The sequence below is a fragment of the Phyllobates terribilis genome, unplaced genomic scaffold (genome assembly GCF_046119375.1).
Source record: "Phyllobates terribilis strain yellow unplaced genomic scaffold, ASM4611937v1 Scaffold_7__3_contigs__length_470593459, whole genome shotgun sequence".
In the NCBI taxonomy this organism is placed as follows: Eukaryota; Metazoa; Chordata; class Amphibia; order Anura; family Dendrobatidae; genus Phyllobates; species Phyllobates terribilis.
The window spans coordinates 239,841,639-239,868,005 of NW_027362767.1; the positions used below are offsets into that span (position 1 = coordinate 239,841,639).

The following is a 26,367-nucleotide window of genomic DNA, read 5'->3' on the forward strand; positions in this document are numbered from 1 at the left end:
GGGATGGTATAACCCCCAACGGGAGGGGTATGGCCTCAGGGCAGCCGACGTGGATGATGGGGGTAGCAGGAACCACTCAGAGACGGTGCGGTGTAATTCAGGGTCTTTACTGGTAACAACGATAAACCCTCCCGGAGTACTTGCTAGCGAACGGGGCCTGGTCAGTCCTTGAGCAGATGGGATCTCCCCTGGCCAGGCGGAGTTGTAGGCCTCCCAAACTGACTGTACTCTTCTGGCTACCTTGCTAGAAGCGAATATAAGTAGCCCACGTCCCTGAGTGTACCGTGTGGTGCTCACCCGTATGGCCGGTGACTCGGGGCCTTCTAATGGCTTCCGCTCCACGATGGCGGTGCTGGTCCCACGCGTGTGACCGTGCCTTCGGGTTTCTGGGCCTGAGGACCTGAAATCCCCTGCCGGTCAGCTTCTGCTGCTGGGTAAGAGTTAGTCCCCACAGCCTCGGACGCCGGGTCCGGTAAGAAATCTTCTCAGTCAGGGCGAGCTCTGCAGCTGCCAGCCCCTGACTTGTAGTAGTATTGCTCCCACTGAGCTTCTGCTGTTTCTTCCTATGCTGCTTCTCTGTCTCTACTCTCCTTGACTGACTAACCCTGCTTCAGCCCCGGGTTTATATAGGGGAAGTTCTTCCCCTCCCAAGACTGAGCAGGAGGTGTGGCATGCACAGGATCCCTGACCAAAGGACCTCCCACCTGCTCTCAGACATAACATTACATTACTGTGGAAACCAGACCCCTGGGGTGCCACATTCCCCCCTAGTAAAATTTAGTACTCCGGGACTAAACATATTTTAGAAAAACATAACAAGATATAAACAATAATAATACAATAAGAAACACATAAAGGTGGTCACGGCATGTCCGTAACCGGGTGCAGTCTTTGAAGAAAGCAAGGTGTCCATTTCACCAAAACAGGGAGACGTAACCAGGTAGGGGTCTGTCCTACCCCGAGTCCTTAACAGTCTCTAGACCATCCTGGGTTACGCTCCAACTATGTACAAGGATTCCCGGTAATCCACCAAGGATTCCTAAAAGTAACTGGAAACACAAAATTATACACAAGCAACAATACACAGGTAAACATAAATAAAACAATTTATACACTTCAAATCCTCCAGCGTGCGGGTAACTGGCCTCTAGTGGCCCTAGTGGACCTACGGAGCTGACTGTCTGGCCCTGAACTACAGGGTGTAGGAGCTGTCAAGGGTAAACTGGGCAGCTGTCTACCGACTCTTTGTCTCACTAGGGGTACGGCAGGCTCACTATAAGCAGAGGGTTGATCCTCCTGTTCTGCTTGTGTGGAGTCTTCTGCCTCCTGGACCGGCTGTTCTTCCAGCTCTACCTGTTGCTCCGTAGGTGCTTGGGATGCTGGTTGGAGGAAGGTGAGTACGGGTACCACAACTGCACCATTGACTTGAGTCCAAGACCGAGGGAAGTCCCCGAGCACAGTACTAACCATATCTTCCCTTTCCTCTACGGGTCGATGGTCTTCTTGTTCCTCTTCAGGGTTCCTCAGTTGTTCGGGACACTTCTTCAGGTGGTCCCGGGATACAATGGCTGTGGTTTCCCCTCCGTCTTTACTGATGGTACAAACCTTCGGGTTCTCGTGGCTTGAGGGCAGTACGGTGTACGGGTCCTTCTCCCACTGGTCGTCCAACTTGTGGAGCCGTCTCTTCCTCTTCAAGACCTGCTCTTCGGGTACCAGGGGAACAGCGGGAGCATACTGGTTGTAAGTTTTCTCTTGTCTTTCCCTAGCCTGACAGACTTCGCTCCACGCTCTCCTGTACTCTCCGGTACTGCTGCTGCCTCTCTGTGTCCCAGTCTGTTTCTGGTGAAGTGTCCTCGGGTGTCAGGACTCCCATTTCCAGGTCAACAGGTAACTTACCAGGTCTTGCCCTCATTAGGTAAGCCGGGGTACAGTTGGTGGAACCTACCGGGATGTGGTTGTATAGGTCCACCAGATCGGGCAACTTCTCAGGCCACAGATTGCGTTCTTCCAGGGGCAACGTTTTTAGAAGATCCATTACCACCTGGTTCATTTTCTCACAAAGTCCATTAGTTTGCGGATGGTAGGGTGTCGTCCTTATCTTCCGGCAGCCATACAGATTGCAGAATTCCTGGAAGACCTCCGCTTCAAAGGCAGGTCCCTGGTCCGTCAGCACTTGGTCCGGGTACCCGTGTGGACGGCAAAAGTGCTGCTGGAAGGCTCTAGCTGCTGTTTGAGCCGTTAAGTCCTTGACGGGGACGACAACCAGAAACCGGGAGTAATGATCCACGATGGTTAACGCGTAGACGTAGCCACTTCTGCTTGGGGTCAGTTTTACATGATCCAAGGCTACCAGTTCCAACGGTTGCCGGGTGACGATGGACTGCAGGGGAGTCTTCTGGCTGGCGCGGTCCTTCCTTCTCAGGTTGCACGGGCCACAGTCTCTGCACCACTTCTCAATGGTTCCCCTCATGCCTACCCAGTGGAATCGCTCGCGCAGCAGGAACTCCAGCTTCTTCCACCCGAAGTGTCCAGCTCCGTCGTGGTATGCCTCCATCACCATGGCTGCGTCCCTCCGTGGCACCACTACTTGCCAGAGTAGTTCATGCGTCCGGGAGTTAACCATTCTGCGGCACAACTTCCCCTTGTAAAGGAACAGTCGACTCTTCTCTGCCCATAGTTGTTTGGCTTCCTCCGGCGCGTCTGGTTCAAGGCAAGCCTCCGGGCGAGTCAGCATCTCCTTCACCAGTCGGACGGCAGGGTCGCTGTCTTGCGTTTCCGCCCAGTTGTAGTGAGGTAAGGGGTTCAACGTAACAGCCTGCTTACTCCTTACCCGGTGGGAATACTGGATAGTCCCATGACGGTGGAACGCAGGGAGTTCAACTTCTTCCAGTCCCTCCGGATCTTCTCCTTCGTCCGGCAGGTTGGGCATCCTGGACAGGGCATCCGCGTTGGTATTGGAGCGTCCGGCCCGGTATTTGATTGTGAACTCGTAGTTGGACAGACGGGCCATCCACCTCTGCTCCAGGGCACCGAGTCTTGCCGTGTCCAGGTGTGTCAACGGGTTGTTATCCGTGTACACGGTGAACCGGGAAGAAGCGAGGTAATGCTTAAAGCGCTCGGTGACTGCCCATACTACGGCCAGGAACTCTAGCTTAAATGAGCTGTAATTCTCGGGGTTCCTTTCGGTGGGTCGCAGTTTTCGGCTGGCGTAGGCGATTACTCGTTCCTTCCCCTGCTGGATCTGGGACAGTACGGCTCCTAGCCCGATGTTACTGGCGTCGGTGTAGAGGATAAAGGGCTGGCTATAATCCGGGTACGCCAGGATTTCGTCCCCCGTGAGGGCCATCTTCAGCTGGCGGAAGGACTCTTCTTCCAGCTCCTCCCATTTGAAGGGCGGCTTCTGGTTCTTGGCCTTCCAGGACTGGCCTATCAGGAGGTCCTGCATAGGTGCTGCCTTTTTGGTGAAACCGGGAATAAACCTTCGGTAGTAGCCTACCAACCCGAGGAACTGCCGCACTTCTTTTACGCTGGAGGGGCTTGGCCATTCCTTAATTGCGGTGATCTTATCAGGGTCGGGAGCCACTCCGTCAGCGCTCACCACGTGTCCCAGGTACTGCACCTTTGGTTTCAGGAGGTGACACTTGGAGGGTTTCACCTTTAGGCCGTAACTCGCCAGAGCCTCGAACACTTCCGCCAGGTGTTTCAGGTGGTCCTCATACGTCTTGGAATATACGATGACATCGTCCAGGTACAACAGGACCGTCTCGAAGTTTCTGTGGCCCAGACAACACTCCATTAGTCGTTGGAAGGTTCCTGGTGCGTTGCAGAGTCCGAACGGCATGCAGGTGAACTCGCTAAGTCCCATCGGGGTGGTGAATGCGGTCTTCTCCCGGTCCACCTCTGCTACAGGAACCTGCCAGTACCCGCTAGTGAGATCCAAGGTAGAGAAGAAGTTAGCAGATCTTAAAGCAGCCAATGACTCCTCTATCCTTGGCAAGGGGTACGCATCCTTGTGTGTGATACGGTTGATTTTCCGGTAATCTACACACATCCTCATGGTGTTGTCTTTTTTTCTGACTAAGACTAGTGGAGCTGCCCAGGGGCTACAGCTATCCCTGATCACCCCAGCCTCCTTCATGTCTCTAAGCATCCCCTTGGCGTGTTGGTAGTGGGCAGGGAGTACGGGTCGATACCTCTCTTTTATAGGAGGATGGTCTCCCGTGGGGATGTGGTGTTCTACCCCCTTGACTCGCCCGAAGTCTAACGGGTGTTTACTGAACACTCTCTCGTACTCCTGAACCACCCGATAGACTCCTTGTTTCTGGTGTGCGGGAGTGGAGTCAGTACCCAGATGTAGTTGCTGACACCAGTCCTCCATGTTTTTCTTAGAGCCGTTACCTTCCTCCGGGTGAGATGGAGGCAAGGGTTCCACAGATTGTATAGAATTTTGGTTAATGGTATATAATTTGGCTAGCGTGGCATACCGGGGCAGGTACACTTCCCTCTCCCCGATATTTATTATGCGAACGGGCACCCTCCCATGGCGTACATCAACCACCCCCCGTGCTGTCAAAATGGTGGGCCTACTGTCCGAGTAAACTGGTTCTACCATTGCCTGGTAATCTCTACCTCTCAGACCAATAGCTGCCCGGCACCAAATCATCATTTCACTTTTTGGGGGCATGGCAATAGGAAAAGGGTCACACATTCTTACGCTACCAATCTCGCCGCCGGAGAGTTCCACCTGTTGCCGTCGCATCAGTGCCCGGATCTCTTTCTGGAGCACCCGCTGCTCGCCGGAGCTGGCGTTCTTGGCAACCTGCTATAAAAGGAAAATCACCTCTGCAAGACAATTTTCAATTACATTAGTTCCTAGAGTTATTTTTGGGTGACTCTCATGTTTGTCAATATCTACAATGATCAGTCCCTGTGCTGCCAGTTCGACTCTACCGATTTTGATGGTCACCTCTTTAAATCCGATCTGTGGCACGGGCTGGCCATTGCTGGCGATGATACTCAAGTCGTCGTCAGGGTAGCGGGTAATATCCGAGTCATTCCAGTACTGCTTAAAGAGCACGTACGGGATGGTGGTGACCTGTGACCCGGTGTCCAGTAGGGCACTCATGGGAATGCCATCCAGTACCACAGGCAAGACTGGACGTCCTCCCACATATCTGTCGCGCCAGTTCGATGGGCCTGGTGATCTTTTTCCTGGGGGTTGGCCCTCTACCCCAGGTTGTGCCCGTTTAAAGAACAGTACCTTGCCATATGTCCGGGTTGATTGCAGCGGCGGCAGATGGGTCGTCCGTCCTCGCTGTATCGGTCACTGGGTCTTCCTCTGGCCGGTGGGGTCCTCCTTGGTCGACGCCACGGGATGTCCTCCGGTCCGGATGCCAGCTGGATCTTCCCTGGGGTGGAAGCCTGTAAAGACTGCACAGTTCGGGTTAGCGCAGCAACGCTCTTAGCTAGCTCTTGGACCTGATGGTGTAGGTCTGGAGCCGGGTCATTGTCCAAAGCCTGCGCATCAGCTCCCACAGGCCCTGCCGACAAGGGCGCCGCCTCCTGGTGGTAAGTGATAGCAGGGCGCCTGTGGGTCACAACGCCACCCGGTGCCGATTCTCGGAGCACCCGGATGGCTCTGTCCTTGAACTGTGCAAAGCCCAGATGGGGATCCTGTAAGGCCATTGCCCGCAACTGGGTTCGGTGGGTATTACAATACAGTCCCTCTATAAACTGTTCGGTCAACAGCCTGTCCTCGTTTCCCACTCCATCAGGGTCGGTCTGCTTAATGGCCCTCAGGGCCTCTTGTAGGTTTAGTGCATAGTCCCTTATACTCTCATGCGCTCGCTGCTTGCACCCGTAGAATCTAAGCTTAATCTCGGCTGAGGTGCGGGTATCAAAGGTGTCCTTCAGCCGGGTTAGTATCCCTGCGACAGTCTTCCTCCCAGGTGGCCAGGATTTTACTTCCCTTTTGGCTGCCCCGGTTAGTTGGGCCACCAGGATGCTCACTTTTTGCTCTTCTGTGAGGGGGTACACCTGGAAGAGGCTATCCAGCTTTTCTCTAAAGTCATGCAGGGTATGTGACTCCCCTGAGTACTGGGGTAGCCAAGCTGCTCCCGGGATATAGGGCATGGTGAAGGGCATAACTGCAGCAGCGGTAGCGCTGGCGGGGGTTGAGGCAGTGAAGCTCTCCTCCGTATCCGACATCTTCCTCCCCCCTAGTGGACCGTGGCCTACCTTGCGATGATCCTCTTCCGTAGGCCGCGGCTCCGCAGTGGATCGTCAGGGTTGAGGACCTTCCGTCGCGCTCCTGTGACGTCGGCGTCTGCTGGGCTCCTTCCAGGACCTTACGCAACGTCCGGACGTGAGGCGGGGCTTCAGTTCTCGCGCGCTTTCGGAGTCCACGCCCCTCTTCTTCCCGCGCGGCGTCCTCAAGATGGCGTCCAATGGCGGGAAAACTCCACGGATGGCGGGAAGAAGGCAGAAGATGGCGCCGGATGGCGGGAAACTTCACCGATGGCCGGAAGAAGGCTGAAGATGGCGCCGGATGGCGGGAATCTTCACCACAGGTAAGTTTGAAAAGTCTCTTTTTCAGGCACGCAGTACCCGGTGGTTGCGGGCACGAAATCCTGCCGACTACGCCAAAGTTGACGCGCCCCTGGGCCTGTGTCGCGCTGCGTTGCGCACGCGGGAGCTTACCCGGAGCCGGATCTGTTGAGGGTTGTAGTCTCGTGGCGGTGACCCGGTCCGTGCCCAGGGAGTCAAACTGGACGGCAGTCTATTAGCGGTAGATGTAGTACGACTACGCCACCCGTTGAATGCAGCTTATGGAGCTGCCGCTGCAGGACAGTCCGCTGAGGCCGGTGGATGGATGGTGCAGCGGGGATGGTATAACCCCCAACGGGAGGGGTATGGCCTCAGGGCAGCCGACGTGGATGATGGGGGTAGCAGGAACCACTCAGAGACGGTGCGGTGTAATTCAGGGTCTTTACTGGTAACAACGAAAAACCCTCCCGGAGTACTTGCTAGCGAACGGGGCCTGGTCAGTCCTTGAGCAGATGGGATCTCCCCTGGCCAGGCGGAGTTGTAGGCCTCCCAAACTGACTGTACTCTTCTGGCTACCTTGCTAGAAGCGGATATAAGTAGCCCACGTCCCTGAGTGTACCGTGTGGTGCTCACCCGTATGGCCGGTGACTCGGGGCCTTCTAATGGCTTCCGCTCCACGATGGCAGTGCTGGTCCCACGCGTGTGACCGTGCCTTCGGGTTTCTGGGCCTGAGGACCTGAAATCCCCTGCCGGTCAGCTTCTGCTGCTGGGTAAGAGTTAGTCCCCACAGCCTCGGACGCCGGGTCCGGTAAGAAATCTTCTCAGTCAGGGCGAGCTCTGCAGCTGCCAGCCCCTGACTTGTAGTAGTATTGCTCCCACTGAGCTTCTGCTGTTTCTTCCTATGCTGCTTCTCTGTCTCTACTCTCCTTGACTGACTAACCCTGCTTCAGCCCCGGGTTTATATAGGGGAAGTTCTTCCCCTCCCAAGACTGAGCAGGAGGTGTGGCATGCACAGGATCCCTGACCAAAGGACCTCCCACCTGCTCTCAGACATAACATTACATTACTGTGGAAACCAGACCCCTGGGGTGCCACATAGTGAACAGAAAAATGATAAATTATATTACTCCTTATAGGGAAGGAGAAGTGGTTTCTGGCAACCTCAGGATATCCAACATTTTTGTATACATTATACACCCAACAGGTCCTATTAATCGCTTTTTCCAAATAGGTGGCCGGCATATCCTAAATATATTTGGTTAGCACTGCAGCCTTGCAGCGCTGGCTCCTGGGTACAAATCCCACCAAGGACAATATCTGCAAGGAGTTTGTATGTTCTCCTCGTGTTTGTGTGGGTTTCCTCCAGGTTCAACGGTTTCCTCCCACACTCCAAAGTCATACTGATAGGGAATGTAGATTGTGAGCTCCAATGGGGACAGTGATGATAAGGTCTGTAAATTGCCTGAATTGTAAAGCGCTGCGGAATATGTTGGCGCTATATAAATAAAAAGATTATTATTATAGCCAATGTCATTTAGGTTATGGCTGCCGGCTATTTGGGAGATCTCCTACTGCCATTCACAACAAGAGGGTGCTATTCACTCTTGCAGCCATTCACTCACCACTAGAGGGAGCCATTCACTCATGCAGCCATTCACTCACCACTAGAGGGAGCCATTCACTCATGCAGCCATTCACTCACCACTAGAGGGAGCCATTCACTCATGCAGCCATTCACTCACCACTAGAGGGAGCCATTCAGTCATGCAGCCATTCACTCACCACTAGAGGGAACCATTCAGTCATGCAGCCATTCACTCAGCACTAGAGGGAGCCATTCACTCCTGCAGCTATTTATGACTAGGAGTAAATCAGCCCTGCAACCATTCACTACTTGTGGGAGCCATTCACCTCTGCAACTGCTCACCACTAGAGGGAGCCATTCACTCACCACTAAAGGGAGCTATTCACCCCTTCAGCCATTCACCGCTAGAGGGAACTATTAACCCCTACAGCTACTTACCACTAGAGGGAGCCATTCACCACTGGAAGGAGTTATTCAGCCCTGCAGCCAGCCTTCACTTGTGGGAACCATCCACCCCTGCAGCCATTCACCATTAGAGGTAGCTGTTCACCTTTGAAATCATTCACCTCTAGGGGGAGCCATTCACCACTGCAGCCATTCACCACTAGAGGGAGCTATTCACTCCTTCAGCCATTCACCACTAGAGGGAGCTTGTATTTATGTTGATTGATCTGTATACATCGGTACGCAGTGAGCTCCCCCTTGTGGAGTCTACAGGCAAGTGGAATTTGCTAATGTCAATCTTTGGCTTTGTGAAGAGAAGCACTGAGCTGGCACACTGCTTGGGTTGTGGTTTATTGGAAGCACAGCACTGATGATAAAGGGAATAGCAAGTAACCTTGAAGTCGAGACTTGGAAGGGGGTCCGCAGCTCCCCATGACCTCTATGAGCAAGAAGTTCTCCAGTTTCCTCCCACACTCCAAAGACAAACTGATAGGGAATGTAGATTGTGAGCCCCAATGGGGACAGTGATGATAATGTCTGTAAACTGTCTGAATTGTAAACCGCTGCGGAATATGTTGGCGCTATATAAATAAAAAGATTATTATTATTTCTTATTATTATTATTATTAAATTGTGATGTCACAGAGCAGGGCACTCAGCCGGGGTAGCAATGTGGCACACTCCCTCCCGTAGTCATCATAAGCTGCACCTTATGTCTAAGGAGATGGGCATCCAGTGATGTTGGGCCCCATGGCAGCTCCTTCACCTGCTTTCCTGGTAGTTACACCCATGATGATGGCACTGATTATCAGGGCACTTGTCTGGCACAATGTGGGGCACTCTGCTGTAGTTTATGGAGACGGTCTGCTGGCACTGTAAATTTGGGCAACTCTGCTGCAATTGTTGGGGGGGGCGATCTGTTACAATTATGGCTGGTGGAAATAGGCTGGTACTGTTAGTGGGGGTCTCACGGTAAATGGAGACCCTTTGGCTGTGGGCACTGTGCCATGGACTGCTGGTTTAGGAAGCGACTTCTGAAAAGTAGACATGTGTGATTTAGTTTGTGGGTTGAAATTGCAGGGAGCAGCGTCAAAGCCTAACGTGTCCCCCCTCTGCTGGTGGTGTCTTGTATTGCCCCATAAAATAGGGGGTAATAACTGATTACTGGGGGTCCGACTGCTGGGATCCCCCAGTAATCCTGAGAACGAGTCTTTGGATCATTGGCGCTGTCTCGAGTTGAGTGGAGGTGCGCGCTCGATGTCTGCTCCATTCATGGTCTACGTCACTGTCGGAGATAGCGGAGCTCTGTACTTAGCTTCCTACAGCTCCACTCCATATAAGATGGCGTCAGGGATCCAGAGACTCCTTCTCAGGATCACTGAGGGGTCCCAGGAATCGGACCCCCAGCGATCAGAAAGTTACCCACTATCCTTAGGATAAGGTATAACTTACAATTTTGGGGAGGAAACCCTTTAATAGATCACTGCATAGGATTTGCTATATGGTTAATCCAAGTTCAACATCCTCTGAGATGAATATTAATACGAGGATAACCCAATCCGGCAGGAACCACTGTGCAGGTGCCATGGAGGCCAATAAATCATCTTATAAGATTGGCCAGATTCCTCTACTAGGTAGAAAATAGCTACATTATCCTACTGTTTTGTGTCTACATCTCCTATGCACCCTTATGTGTCTCCATGGCAACAGACTACAAACAAACCCCGACTCTGTAGTCATCCACCCTTCCTTTTTTCTGACGTCCATTCGTCAGGTTAACGAGAAGCAAGAGGCAGATAAAGGAAAGGTGAGGAACTGGCGACCTATTGAGGCAGCACCAAGGCTCTGATGTCTTAAAGGGGCCTAAAGGACCCCCTATTTCATTTTATCTGGTGGTGGGGGACTTTTTTTCGATATTGTATTAGAGTCCTGGAGCATCTGGTAATGAGACGCTTTGGCCATAATATTCTATATGTGCGTCGAGGACCAGGAGAGATAGAATTGCTTCATTATATAGATGGGAAAAAAAGATAATTACCAGTTGTTTTCAAGTCATGTACATTTCCTGGAAAGTCCTCATGTCCCTATTCATGGAAATATAAAAGAGGCTGCGTACATTGCATGCTCCGTGAATGCCGGTGTAAATCAATATTCTTTTATATAGCGGATCTCGCCTACTCCATAGTCACTATTCCGCGTACATAAGGAGCTTAGCGCCCCCCTCCTAAAAGCCTAAAACTAAACTATAAAGCAAACGCTCCCATCCGGAGAATAGCTATACTATTGTATCCTGCTTCTTTAAATGTCACATAACAATATTCCTAATTTTCTAACACAATCTCCTGTGGATTTTTTTTTATTTTTAATCTTATTCCATTCACTGCAGCAAGCAGAGATCTTAACAATGAAGAATTGAAAACACAAAAGGGCCCCATTCATTATCACATTTGCGCCTTTTTAAAGCCTATTTTTTGATTCACAGCAAATTTTTTTTTTTTTTTAACCTATTTTATATTTTTCCGCTTCTTTTGTTGTTGTTTTTTGTGCAAAAAATAGGTAAAAGATAAAAAACAAAGCAGTTTTTATTTTGTGCAAAATGTATCACCCACATGCGCCATTTTGTAAAAATTTGGCCCAAAAGACCCATGACAAAAAAAATGACAAGTGACTTGGAAAAAAAATGCAAATGATGAATTGGACCCAAAGTATATATACGGTATTTTAAGTAATTACGGACAGAAAGGCTGTGTTAGATCAGACATGGATTTCAGTACGGAATCCACAAAATCTGAAAATTTTTGGACAGATTTTTTTTCCCGCATATTCTACATAGAAACTTCAAGGATCAGACCTGTTGAATGACAATAGGACTAATCCTTGTGCAGATACACGGCAGGAAAATACAGACAGACGCCTTGTGCAGGTAAATGGTTTCTTTGCTAAAAAAAAATTCTCTTTAAAACGTTTTTATTGCTTCCATAAATTTTAGAGTTAAACCTAAAAACACATAAACAGGATAACACAAAAAAAGGATTCACACGTCTCGGTATTGATGTGAAAGATACTAAAAATACAACTTAATATAAATAGCTGAGTGTAATAGTCCATGTCAGGCAAGCGGCAGATTCATCCATTTCTGTCTGCTTGTTTGTTGGTTGAGGGGGCCAGTGACGTACAGAAAAATCAGGGGTCCCTATAGCTAAGGTCCAAATTTGTGCCTTAAGCCATGGACCCCCAGCTGCCATTATAAAAAATCTTTCATCATATTTTTGCTACCTCATCTGAGATCTGCATGATGTAGGGGTAAATACCCTGATTCCAGCGATGTGTCACTTAGTTTACTAGGTGCAGCAGTTTTGAGAAAAATCACAGTTTTCTCTGCTGCAGATCTAGCAGTTCTCTAAATGATGAGATTATAACTCCACCCACACCACTGATTGGCTGCTTACTGTGTACACTGTGCATTGACAGAAAGCAGCCAATCAGTGCTGGGGGGCGTGGCTGGACAAGGAGGCACAAGGCACCTATTCCTGTAATGATAATGCTGATAAAACACTGATTTTATTAAAGCAGCAGCACTCAGCCTAGTAAGTGATACATCACTGCAATCAGTGTCTCAGCCCCTACATCATGGTGGTCTCAGATTACATAGTAAAAACCTGCTGACAGATTCCCTTTAAACAATCCATTGAGTTCATATAATTGCGTCATGGGGGCAAGATGGGAGTGACAGAGGGCAACCTCCCATCTAACCGCTTAGATGCAATGGTCGCTGTTTATCAGGTCATCTAAGGGGGTTTAACTTCTGCAATCTGCTCAGTGTAATAATCAGTACCAGGCAAGCGGCAGATTTATCCAGTTCTGTCTTCTTGTTTGCTGGTTGAGAGAGTCAGAGACATACATAGATACCAGAGGTCCCTGTAGTTAACGTCCAAATTGGGCCCCAAGCCATGGACCCTTTGCTGCCATTAAACAAACCCTCGAGTATATGCATTTGCACCATTGGGGCAAAATTGGAGTGACAGACAGCAACCTCCATCTAACCACTTAGATGCCATAGTCACTGTTCGCCATGTAATTTAAGGGGTTAAACTTCAGCAACCAATTGCAGCAGTTATAAGGGGGGGGGTGTTTGCTGTGCTAAATAATCATCAACCACCTGGTTCAGTGCCTGAGCCCACTCCCTAGAAATCCTCCCGACTTTTATTAATGCAGCATATTTACAGTGGATTTTGGGAAAAAGTGGGCGCACGTTAGACAGATGAAGTAGTAGTTGTGTGGCCTGACGCCATTAGAGGGCAAAAATATTCACTCAATTTGCAGGATTATTGGGGGGGGTGTCTGGGTTGGAGACCGCTCTGCTCGATCAGGTTCCTCGGTGAGGGGTTCCAGGTGGGCACCGACAACCACTTTGCCTGGGCCAAAGTATTTAGGTGTAGGGTGAGGGTGAAAGAAAGCTTAGCTGCTGTTCTGGGTCCATCTGTCAGGTGTTTCAACTCTTTAGGTAGGTCATGATGGAACAACTAAATCTTAGGATTCTGTGTGGAGGTTATAGGAATGTAACTACAGAGGGTGTAGGGGTAGAATTCGAACACCAGCCTTAGGGCCTGATGAAGCCCTAATACCTATAGGAGAGCATCAATACTATTGAAGGCACATGATGTTCGTAGACACTGGTAAAGGTTTTGCCTTGAGGCCTATGAACTCCAAGCTGCGCCTCTGAGTGATTAGACATCTCACGTGGGACCCATGGTGATAGAAGCCCATCTCATAGATTCGACAACTCTTTCTTACAGATAAAAATCCATGACATTGGCGGAAAACCAACAGTAATACTAGTCTTAGGCTGGGTAGAGATGGACTCTTCAACCCAGGCATAGGAGAGGAGGTTAATGTTGATGACCTCTCCTCTATGACCAGTGGTGATGAATGATGAAGGAGCTCACTCAGCACATGGAATGATTGTGTCACATCCTCCAGAAAAGCTGAGGTCATGTCACTAGGAAATCTGCTAACAGCATGTAGACCAACCCAGGGCTTGGGGAGGAAATTGAGGGGGTGAACTTCCAGGAAAATAGGCAGTGAGATCCTCTCAGTTTGGTCCTCAATGACTCCTCTCAGTCTTACTGTGTTGTTTTTTTGCCTTTGTAGATCTAGAAAACTTCAAGGTGGAACACCCTAGACCATTCGACATTGGACCCTGGAAAAACAAGAAGCTGAGTTATCTGACTTCCCATACTGGAAGACACCTGGATGCCTTCTCGCCAAAGACGCATGACAAGGAGGAAGGCCGCTGTACTATCTGAATTGCAGCTTGGAATGTCTTGTGGTTTTGGATAGGCTACAGAAGACGCCTGTAGACATTTCAGTTTGGGAGGACCATATCCAGAACTTTAACACGAGAGAAATGCCTGACGCAAAAAAATATAGGACAGAAAGAAAAAACAGGATTTATGAATGAGTAGAAAGGAACGTTAATCCGGAGGAGTCCCATAGATAGTCCTGTACTTGGAACATTGATATTGTTGAGCTGGATTAGTAATCTCACACCACTTCTTCAATCCTGGTAAATCCCATAATGATTGCCTGGAGGATCCGGCCCACATTCTGTTTTACATTGTTGTATTAATTCTTGCTCTGAACGACCTAAATAAGAAGGGAACATATCTGAGCAAGGTAAGTGTCAACCTTCAAGATGTGTGGAGATACGGAGGTGCCAAGGTAGTAGAGACGTGTTTCTTTTTTCCCCGCTACCAGCTCCACGTATCCATAGGCTGTGAGTGCTCCTGCGATTCAGCTCCATTCATAGTTTGGAAACTCAGTTTTAAAGTTGAATGAAATCCATCGAGTTCAACCTATGCCCTGACATGTTCATCCAGAGGAAGGCAAAAACCCCATGAAGAAGATTCGAATTGCCCCATATTAGGGAGAAAATTCCTTCCCCATTCCCCATACCACAATCAGGCTAGCTCCCTGGATTAATATCCTCTCTCCAGAGTCTAATATTCAAGCTTGTGTAATTTTATTCATCATTGAATTTGTTGAATCAACTATTACAACATATTGTGGCAGTTCTATAGTCTCACTGCTTATACAGTAAAGAATCCATAGTCTATGCTCGTACAGTAAAGAATCCATAGTCTCACTGCTCGTACAGTAAAGAATCCATAGTCTCACTGCTCATACAGTAAAGAATCCATAGTCTCACTGCTCATACAGTAAAGAATTCATAGTCTCACTGTTTATACAGTAAAGAATCCATAGTCTTACTGCTCATACAGTAAAGAATCCATAGTCTCACTGCTCGTACAGTAAAGAATCCATAGTCTCACTGTTCGTACAGTAAAGAATCCATAGTCTATGCTCGTACAGTAAAGAATCCATAGTCTATGCTCGTACAGTAAAGAATCCATAGTCTCACTGCTCGTACAGTAAAGAATCCATAGTCTCACTGCTCGTACAGCAAAGAATCCATAGTCTCACAGCTCATACAGTAAAGAATCCATAGTCTATGCTCATACAGTAAAGAATTCATAGTCTCACTGTTTATATAGTAAAGAATCCATAGTCTTACTGCTCATACAGTAAAGAATCCATAGTCTCACTGCTCGTACAGTAAAGAATCCATAGTCTCACTGTACAGTAAAGAATCCATAGTCTATGCTCGTACAGTAAAGAATCCATAGTCTATGCTCGTACAGTAAAGAATCCATAGTCTCACTGTTCGTACAGTAAAGAATCCATAGTCTATGCTCGTACAGTAAAGAATCCATAGTCTCACTGCTCGTACAGTAAAGAATCCATAGTCTCACTGCTCGTACAGTAAAGAATCCATAGTCTCACTGCTCGTACAGCAAAGAATCCATAGTCTCACTGCTCATACAGTAAAGAATCCATAGTCTATGCTCATACAGTAAAGAATCTATAGTCTCACTGCTTGTACAGTAAAGTATCCATAGTCTCACTGCTCGTACAGTAAAGAATCCATAGTCTCACTACTAGTACAGTAAAGAATCCATAGTCTCACTGTTTATACAGTAAATAATCCATAGTCTCACTGCTCGTACAGTAAAGAATCCATAGTCTCACTGCTCGTACAGTAAAGAATCCATAGTCTCACTGCTCGTACAGTAAAGAATCCATAGTCTTCCTGCTCGTACAGTAAAGAATCTATAGTCTCACTGCTTGTGCAGTAAAGAATCCATAGTCTCACTGCTCGTACAGTAAAGAATCTATAGTCTCACTGCTCATACAGTAAAGAATCTATAGTCTCACTGCTCATATAGCAAAGAATCCATAGTCTCACTGCTCGTACAGTAAAGAATCCATAGTCTCCCTGCTCGTACAGTAAAGAATCCATAGTTTTCCTGCTCGTACAGTAAAGAATCTATAGTCTCACTGCTCATACAGTAAAGAATCCAGTCTTCCTGCTCATACAGTAAAGAATCTATAGTCTCACTGCTTGTACAGTAAAGAATACATAGTCTCACTGCTCATACAGTAAAGAATCCATAGTCTTCCTGCTCATACAGTAAAGAATCTATAGTCTCACTGCTCGTACAGTAAAGAATCCATATTCCCACTGCTCGTACGATAAAGAATCCAGTCTCACTGCTCACACAGTAAATAATCTATAGTCTCACTGCTCATACAGTAAAGAATCCATAGTCTCACTGTTCATACAGTAAAGAATCCATAGTCTAAGCTCGTACCTAAAAGAATCCATAGTCTCACTGCTCGTACAGTAAAGAATCCATAGTCTATGCTCGTACAGTAAAGAATCCATAGTCTCACTGCTCATACAGTAAAGAATCCATAGTCTATGCTCATACAGTAAAGAATCTATAGTCTCACTGCTTGTACAGTAAAGTATTCATAGTCTCACTGCTCGTACAGTAAAGAATCCATAGTCTCACTGCTCGTACAGTAAAGAATCCATAGTCTCACTGGTTATACAGTAAAGAATCCATAGTCTTCCTGCTCGTACAGTAAAGAATCTATAGTCTCACTGCTCATACAGTAAAGAATCCATAGCCTCACTGCTCATATAGCAAAGAATCCATAGCCTCACTGCTCATATAGCAAAGAATCCATAGTCTCACTGCTCGTACAGTAAAGAATCCATAGTCTCACTGCTCGTACAGTAAAGAATCCATAGTCTCCCTGCTCGTACAGTAAAGAATCCATAGTCTTCCTGCTCGTACAGTAAAGAATCTATAGTCTCACTGCTTGTACAGTAAAGAATCCATAGTCTCATTGCTCGTACGGTAAAGAATCCAGTCTCACTGCTCACACAGTAAATAATCTATAGTCTCACTGCTCATACAGTAAAGAATCCATAGTCTCACTGCTAATACAGTAAAGAATCCATGGTCTCACTGCTCATACAGTAAATAATCCAGAGTCTCACTGCCCATACAGTTAAGAATCCATAGTCTCACTGCTCATACAGTAAAGAATCCATAGTCTCCCTGCTCATACAGCAAAGAATCTATAGTCTCACTGCTTGTACAGTAAACAATCCATAGTCTCACTGCTCGTACGGTAAAGAATCCATAGTGTCACTGCTCGTACAGTAAAGAATCCATAGTCTCACTGCTCATACAGTAAAGAATCCATAGTCTTCCTGCTCATACAGTAAAGAGTCCATAGTCTCACTGCTCATAGAGTCAAGAATCCTTAGTCTTACTGCTCTTACAGTAAAGAATCCATAGTCTCACTGCTCGTACAGTAAAGAATGCATAGTCTTCCTGCTCATACAGTAAAGAATCTATAGTCTCACTGCTTGTACAGTAAAGAATCCATAGTCTCACTGCTCGTGCAGTAAAGAATCCAGAGTCTCACTGCTTGTCCAGTAAAGAATTCATAGTCTCACTGCTCACACAGTAAGGAATCTATAGTCTCACTGCTCGTACAGTAAAGAATCCATAGTCTCACTGCTCATACAGTAAGGAATCCATAGTCTCACTGTTCGTACAGTAAAGAATCCATAGTCTATGCTCGTACAGTAAAGAATCCATAGTCTATGCTCGTACAGTAAAGAATCCATAGTCTCACTGCTCGTACGGTAAAGAATCCATAGTCTCACTGCTCATACGGTAAAGAATCCATCGTCTCACTGCTCATACAGTAAGGAATCCATAGTCTCACTGTTCGTACAGTAAAGAATCCATAGTCTATGCTCGTACAGTAAATAATCCATAGTCTCACTGCTCGTACAGTAAAGAATCCATAGTCTCACAGCTCATACAGTAAAGAATCCATAGTCTCACAGCTCATACAGTAAAGTATCCATAGTCTCACTGCTCGTACAGTAAAGAATCCATAGTCTATGCTCGTACAGTAAAGAATCCATAGTCTATGCTCGTACAGTAAAGAATCCATACTCTCACTGCTCGTACAGTAAAGAATCCATAGTCTATGCTCGTACAGTAAAGAATCCATAGTCTCACAGCTCATACAGTAAAGAATCCATAGTCTCACTGCTCATATAGCAAAGAATCCATAGTCTCACTGCTCGTACAGTAAAGAATCCATAGTGTCCCTGCTCGTACAGTAAAGAATCCATAGTTTTCCTGCTCGTACAGTAAAGAATCTATAGTCTCACTGCTCATACAGTAAAGAATCCAGTCTTCCTGCTCATACAGTAAAGAATCTATAGTCTCACTGCTTGTACAGTAAAGAATACATAGTCTCACTGCTCATACAGTAAAGAATCCATAGTCTTCCTGCTCATACAGTAAAGAATCTATAGTCTCACTGCTCGTACAGTAAAGAATCCATATTCCCACTGCTCGTACGATAAAGAATCCAGTCTCACTGCTCACACAGTAAATAATCTATAGTCTCACTGCTCATACAGTAAAGAATCCATAGTCTCACTGTTCATACAGTAAAGAATCCATAGTCTAAGCTCGTACAGTAAAGAATCCATAGTCTATGCTCGTACAGTAAAGAATCCATAGTCTCACTGCTCATACAGTAAAGAATCCATAGTCTATGCTCATACAGTAAAGAATCTATAGTCTCACTGCTTGTACAGTAAAGTATCCATAGTCTCACTGCTCGTACAGTAAAGTATCCATAGTCTCACTGCTCGTACAGTAAAGAATCCATAGTCTCACTGCTCGTACAGTAAAGAATCCATAGTCTCACTGCTCGTACAGTAAAGAATCCATAGTCTCACTGCTCGTACAGTAAAGAATCCATAGTCTTCCTGCTCGTACAGTAAAGAATCTATAGTCTCACTGCTCATACAGTAAAGAATCTATAGTCTCACTGCTCATATAGCAAAGAATCCATAGCCTCACTGCTCATATAGCAAAGAATCCATAGTCTCACTGCTCGTACAGTAAAGAATCCATAGTCTCACTGCTCGTACAGTAAAGAATCCATAGTCTCCCTGCTCGTACAGTAAAGAATCCATAGTCTTCCTGCTCGTACAGTAAAGAATCTCTAGTCTCACTGCTCATACAGTAAAGAATCTATAGTCTCACTGCTTGTACAGTAAAGAATCCATAGTCTCATTGCTCGTACGGTAAAGAATCCAGTCTCACTGCTCATACAGCAAAGAATCTATAGTCTCACTGCTTGTACAGTAAACAATCCATAGTCTCACTGCTCGTACGGTAAAGAATCCATAGTGTCACTGCTCGTACAGTAAAGAATCCATAGTCTCACTGCTCATACAGTAAAGAATCCATAGTCTTCCTGCTCATACAGTAAAGAGTCCATAGTCTCACTGCTCATAGAGTCAAGAATCCTTAGTCTTACTGCTCTTACAGTAAAGAATCCATAGTCTCACTGCTCGTACAGTAAAGAATGCATAGTCTTCCTGCTCATACAGTAAAGAATCTATAGTCTCACTGCTTGTAAGGTAAAGAATCCATAGTCTCACTGCTCGTGCAGTAAAGAATCCAGAGTCTCACTGCTTGTCCAGTAAAGAATTTATAGTCTCACTGCTCACACAGTAAGGAATCTATAGTCTCACTGCTCGTACAGTAAAGAATCCATAGTCTCACTGCTCATACAGTAAGGAATCCATAGTCTCACTGTTCGTACAGTAAAGAATCCATAGTCTATGCTCGTACAGTAAAGAATCCATAGTCTATGCTCGTACAGTAAAGAATCCATAGTCTCACTGCTCGTACGGTAAAGAATCCATAGTCTCACTGCTCATACGGTAAACAATCCATAGTCTCACTGCTCATACAGTAAGGAATCCATAGTCTCACTGTTCGTACAGTAAAGAATCCATAGTCTATGCTCGTACAGTAAAGAATCCATAGTCTCACTGCTCGTACAGTAAAGAATCCATAGTTTCACAGCTCATACAGTAAAGAATCCATAGTCTCACAGCTCATACAGTAAAGAATCTATAGTCTCACTGCTTGTACAGTAAAGTATCCATAGTCTCACTGCTCGTACAGTAAAGAATCCATAGTCTATGCTCGTACAGTAAAGAATCCATAGTCTCACTGCTCGTACAGTAAAGAATCCATAGTCTATGCTCGTACAGTAAAGAATCCATAGTCTCACAGCTCATACAGTAAGAATCCATAGTCTATGCTCATACAGTAAAGAATCTATAGTCTCACTGCTCATACAGTAAAGAATCCATAGTCTCACTTCTTGTACAGTAAAGTATCCATAGTCTCACTGCTCGTACAGTAAAGAATCCATAGTCTCACTGCTCGTACAGTAAAGAATCCATAGTCTCACTGTTTATACAGTAAAGAATCCATAGTCTTCCTGCTCGTACAGTAAAGAATCTATAGTCTCACTGCTTGTGCAGTAAAGAATCCATAGTCTCACTGCTCGTACAGTAAAGAATCTATAGTCTCACTGCTCATACAGTAAAGAATCTATAGTCTCACTGCTCATATAGCAAAGAATCCATAGTCTCACTGCTCGTACAGTAAAGAATCCATAGTCTCCCTGCTCGAACAGTAAAGAATCCATAGTTTTCCTGCTCGTACAGTAAAGAATCTATAGTCTCACTGCTCATACAGTAAAGAATCCAGTCTTCCTGCTCATACAGTAAAGAATATATAGTCTCACTGCTTGTACAGTAAAGAATACATAGTCTCACTGCTCGTACGATAAAGAATCCAGTCTCACTGCTCATACAGTAAAGAATCCATAGTCTCACTGTTCGTACAGTAAAGAATCCATAGTCTAAGCTCGTACATAAAAGAATCCATAGTCTCACTGCTCGTACAGTAAAGAATCCATAGTCTATGCTCGTACAGTAAAGAATCCATAGTCTCACTGCTCATACAGTAAAGAATCCATAGTCTCACTGCTCATACAGTAAAGAATCCATAGTCTCACTGCTTGTACAGTAAAGTATCCATAGTCTTACTGCTCGTACAGTAAAGTATCCATAGTCTCACTGCTCGTACAGTAAAGAATCCATAGTCTCACTGCTCGTATAGTAAAGAATCCATAGTCTCACTGGTTATACAGTAAAGAATCCATAGTCTTCCTGCTCGTACAGTAAAGAATCTATAGTCTCACTGCTCATACAGTAAAGAATCTATAGTCTCCCTGCTCATATAGCAAAGAATCCATAGCCTCACTGCTCATATAGCAAAGAATCCATAGTCTCACTGCTCGTACAGTAAAGAATCCATAGTCTCACTGCTCGTACAGTAAAGAATCCATAGTCTCACTGCTCGTACAGTAAAGAATCCATAGTCTTCCTGCTCGTACAGTAAAGAATCTCTAGTCTCACTGCTCATACAGTAAAGAATCCATAGTCTTCCTGCTCATACAGTAAAGAATCTATAGTCTCACTGCTTGTACAGTAAAGAATCCATAGTCTCATTGCTCGTACGGTAAAGAATCCAGTCTCACTGCTCACACAGTAAATAATCTATAGTCTCACTGCTAATACAGTAAAGAATCCATAGTCTCACTGCTCATACAGTAAAGAATCCATAGTCTTCCTGCTCATACAGTAAAGAATCTATAGTCTCACTGCTTGTACAGTAAACAATCCATAGTCTCACTGCTCGTACGGTAAAGAATCCATAGTCTCACTGCTCATACAGTAAAGAATCCATAGTCTTTCTGCTCATACAGTAAAGAATCCATAGTCTCACTGCTTGTACAGTAAATAATCCATAATCTCACTGCTCGTATGGTAAAGAATCCATAGTCTCACTGCTCGTCCAGTAAAAAATCCATAGTCTCACTGCTCGTACAGTAAAGAATTTATAGTTTCACTGCTCATACAGTAAAGAATCCAGAGTCTCACTGCTCATACAGTAAAGAATCCATAGTCTCACTGCTCATACAGTAAGGAATCCATAGTCTCACTGCTCGTACATTAAAGAATCCATAGTCTCACTGCTCGTATGGTAAAGAATCCATAGTCTCACTGCTCATACAGTAAAGAATCTATAGTCTCACTGCTCGTACAGTAAAGAATCCATAGTCTCACTGCTCATATAGTAAAGAATCCATAGTCTCACTGCTCATACAGTAAAGAATCCATAGTCTCACTGCTCGTACAGTAAAGAATCTATAGTCTCACTGCTCATATAGTAAAGAATCCAAAGTCTCACTGCTCATACAGTAAAGAATCTATAGTCTCACTGCTTGTACAGTAAAGAATCCATAATCTCACTGCTCGTACGGTAAAGAATCCATAGTCTCACTGCTCGTCCAGTAAAAAATCCATAGTCTCACTGCTCGTACAGTAAAGAATTTATAGTTTCACTGCTCATGCAGTAAAGAATCCAGAGTCTCACTGCTCATACAGTAAAGAATCCATAGTCTCACTGCTCATACAGTAAAGAATCCATAGTCTTCCTGCTCATACAGTAAAGAATCTATAGTCTCACTGCTTGTACAGTAAACAATCCATAGTCTCACTGCTCGTACGGTAAAGAATCCATAGTCTCACTGCTCATACAGTAAAGAATCTATAGTCTCACTGCTCATATAGTAAAGAATCCATAGTCTCACTGCTCATAGAGTCAAGAATCATTAGTCTTACTGCTCATACAGTAAAGAATCCATAGTGTCACTGCTCGTACAGTAAAGAATCCATAGTCTCACTGCTCATACAGTAAAGAATCCATAGTCTTCCTGCTCATACAGTAAAGAATCCATAGTCTCACTGCTCATAGAGTCAAGAATCCTTAGTCTTACTGCTCTTACAGTAAAGAATCCATAGTCTCACTGCTCGTACAGTAAAAAATGCATAGTCTTCCTGCTCATACAGTAAAGAATCTATAGTCTCACTGCTCGTACAGTAAAGAATCCATAGTCTCACTGCTCGTACAGTAAAGAATCCATAGTCTCACTACTCACACAGTAAAGAATCCATAGTCTCACTGCTCATACAGTAAAGAATCCATAGTCTCACTGCTCATACAGTAAAGAATCCATAGTCTCACTGCTCGTACAGTAAAGAATCCATAGTCTCACTGCTCGTACAGTAAAGAATCCATAGTCTCACTACTCACACAGTAAAGAATCCATAGTCTCACTACTCACACAGTAAAGAATCTATAGTCTGATTGCTCACACAGTAAAGAATCCATAGTCTCACTGCTCATACAGTAAAGAATCCATAGTCTCACTACTCACACGGTAAAGAATCCATAGTCTCACTGCTCGTACAGTAAAGAATCCATAGTCTCACTACTCACACAGTAAAGAATCCATAGTCTCACTACTCACACAGTAAAGAATCTATAGTCTGATTGCTCACACAGTAAAGAATCCATAGTCTCACTGCTCATACAGTAAAGAATCCATAGTCTTACTGCTCATACAGTAAAGAATCCATAGTCTCACTGCTCATACAGTAAAGAATCCATAGTCTCACTGCTCGTACAGTAAAGAATCCATAGTCTCACTGCTCGTACAGTAAAGAATCCGTAGTCTCACTGCTCATGCAGTAAAGAATCCATAGTCTCACTGCTCGTGCAGTAAAGAATCCATAGTCTCACTGCTCATACAGTAAAGAATCCATAGTCTCACTGCTCGTACAGTAAAGAATCCATAGTCTCACTGCTCGTACAGAAAATAATCCATAGTCTTGACGCGCCCCTGGGCCTGTGTCGCGCTGCGGTGCGCACGCGGGAGCTTACCCGGAGCCGGATCCGTGGAGGGTTGTAATCTCGTGGCGGTGACCCGGTCCGTGCCCAGGGAGTCAAACTAGACGGCAGTCTATTAGTAGTAAATAGTTGATGACTACGCCACCCGTTGAGTGCAGCCAGGAAGCTGCTGCTGCAGGGCAGACCGCTGAGGCCGGTGGTAGGATTGTGCAGCGTGATAGTATAACCCCCAACGGGAGGGGTATGGCCTCAGGGCAGCCGACGTGGATGATGGGGGTAGCAGGAACCACTCAGAGACGGTACGGTGTAGTTCAGGGTCTTTACTGGTAACAACGACAGACCCTCCCGGAGTACTTGCTAGCAAACGGGGCCTGGTCAGTCTTTGAGCAGATGGGATCTCCCCTGGCCAGGCGTAGTTGTAGGCCTCCCAAACTGACTGTACTCTTCTGGCTACCTTGCTAGAAGCTGATGTAAGTAGCCCACGTCCCTGAGTGTACCGTGTGGTGCTCACCCGTATGGCCGGTGACTCGGGGCCTTCTAATGGCTTCCGCTCCACGATGGCGGTGCTGGTCCCACGCGTGTGACCGTGCCTTCGGGCTTCTGGGCCAGAGGACCTTAAATCCCCTGCCCGACGGATTCTGCTGCTGGGTAGGAGTTAGTCCCCACAGCCTCGGACTCCGGGTCCGGTAAAGAATCTTCTTAGTCAGGGCGAGCTCTGTAGCTGCCAGCCCCTGACTCCTTGTAACTCTGCTGTTTCCTATGCTGCTTCTCTTCTCCACTCTCCTTGTCTGACTCTCCCTGCCTCAGCCCCGGGTTTATATAGGGGAAGTCCTTCCCCTCCCAAGACTGGGCAGGAGGTGTGGCATGCACAGGATCCCTGACCAAAGGACCTCCCACCTGCTCTCAGACATAACATTACATTACTGTGGAAAACCAGACCCCTGGGGTGCCACATTCCCCCCTAGTGAAATTTAGTACTCCGGGACTAAACACATTTAGAAAAACATAACAAGGCAAAAACATTAATAATACAGTAAGAAAACATATAAAGATGGTTACGGCGTGTCCGCAACCGGGTGCAGTCTCTGAAGAAAGCAAGGTGTCCATTTCACCAACACAGGGAGACGTAACCAGGTAGGGGTCTGTCCTACCCCTAGTCCTTAACAGTCTCTAGTCCATCCTGGGTTACGCTCCAACTATGTACAAGGATTTCCGGTAAATCCACCAAGGATCCCTAAAAATAACTAGAAACACAAAATTATACACAAGCAACAAGACACAGAAAAACATAAATAAAACAATTTATACACTTCAAATTCTCCAGCGTGCGGGTAACTGGCCTCTAGTGGCCCGAGTGGACCTACGGAGCTGACTGTCTGGCCCTGAACTACAGGGTGTAGGAACTGTCAAGGGTAAACTGGGCAGCTGTCTACCGGCTCTTTGTCTCACTAGGGGTACGGCAGGCTCACTATAAGCAGAGGGTTGATTCTCCTGTTCTGCTTGTGTGGAGTCTTCTGCCTCCTGGACCGGCTGTTCTTCCAGCTCTACCCGTTGCTCCGTAGGTTCTTGGGATGATGGTTGGAGGAAGGTGAGTACGGGTACCACAACTGCACCATTGACTTGAGTCCAAGACTGAGGGAAGTCCCCGAGCACGGTACTAACCATATCTTCCCTTTCTTCCACGGGTCGATGGTCTTCTTGTTCCTCTTCAGGGTTCCTCAGTTGTTCGGGACACTTCTTCAGGTGGTCCCGGGATACAATGGCTGTGGTTTCCCCTCCGTCTTTACTGATGGTACAGACCTTCGGGTTCTCGTGGCTTGAGGGCAGTACGGTGTACGGGTCCTTCTCCCACTGGTCGTCCAACTTGTGGAGTCGTCTCTTCCTCTTCAAGACCTGCTCTCCGGGTACCAGGGGAACAGCGGGAGCATACTGGTTGTAAGTTTTCTCTTGTCTTTCCCTAGCCTGACAGAGACTTCGCTCCACGCTGTCCTGTACTCTCCGGTACTGCTGCTGCCTCTCTGTGTCCCAGTCTGTTTCTGGTGAAGTGTCCTCGGGGTTCAGGACTCCCATTTCCAGGTCAACAGGTAACTTACCAGGTCTTGCCCTCATTAGGTAAGCCGGGGTACAGTTGGTGGAACCTACCGGGATGTGGTTGTATAGGTCCACCAGATCGGGCAACTTTTCAGGCCACAGACTGCGTTCTTCCAGGGGCAACGTTTTTAGAAGATCCATTACCACCTGGTTCATTTTTTCACAAAGTCCATTAGTCTGCGGATGGTAGGGTGTCGTCCTTATCTTCCGGCAGCCATACAGATTGCAGAATTCCTGAAAGACCTCCGCTTCAAAGGCAGGTCCCTGGTCCGTCAGCACTTGGTCCGGGTACCCGTGTGGACGGCAGAAGTGCTGCTGGAAGGCTCTAGCTGCTGTTTGAGCCGTTAAGTCCTTGACGGGGACGACAACCAAGAACCGGGAGTAATGATCCACGATGGTTAACGCGTAGACGTAGCCACTTCTGCTTGGGGTCAGTTTTACATGATCCAAGGCTACCAGTTCCAACGGTTGCCGGGTGACGATGGACTGCAGGGGAGTCTTCTGGCTGGCTCGGTCCTTCCTTCTCAGGTTGCACGGGCCACAATCTCTGCACCACTTCTCGATGGTTCCCCTCATGCCTACCCAGTGGAACCGCTCGCGCAGCAGGAACTCCAGCTTTTTCCACCC

The 26,367-nt window shown here is 46.7% G+C and overlaps 1 protein-coding gene across 1 annotated transcript in view; it reads left to right on the forward strand.

Moving 5' to 3' along the window:
* The window catches only part of DUSP9 (dual specificity phosphatase 9), an 80,527-nt gene that overhangs the window by 22,228 nt on the left and 31,932 nt on the right, over positions 1 to 26,367 (forward strand). Inside the window, exon 2 of the mRNA XM_073639939.1 lies at positions 13,727 to 14,251. The gene's annotated coding sequence lies outside the window, so the exon portion shown is untranslated. The remainder of the gene's footprint in view (positions 1 to 13,726; positions 14,252 to 26,367) is intronic.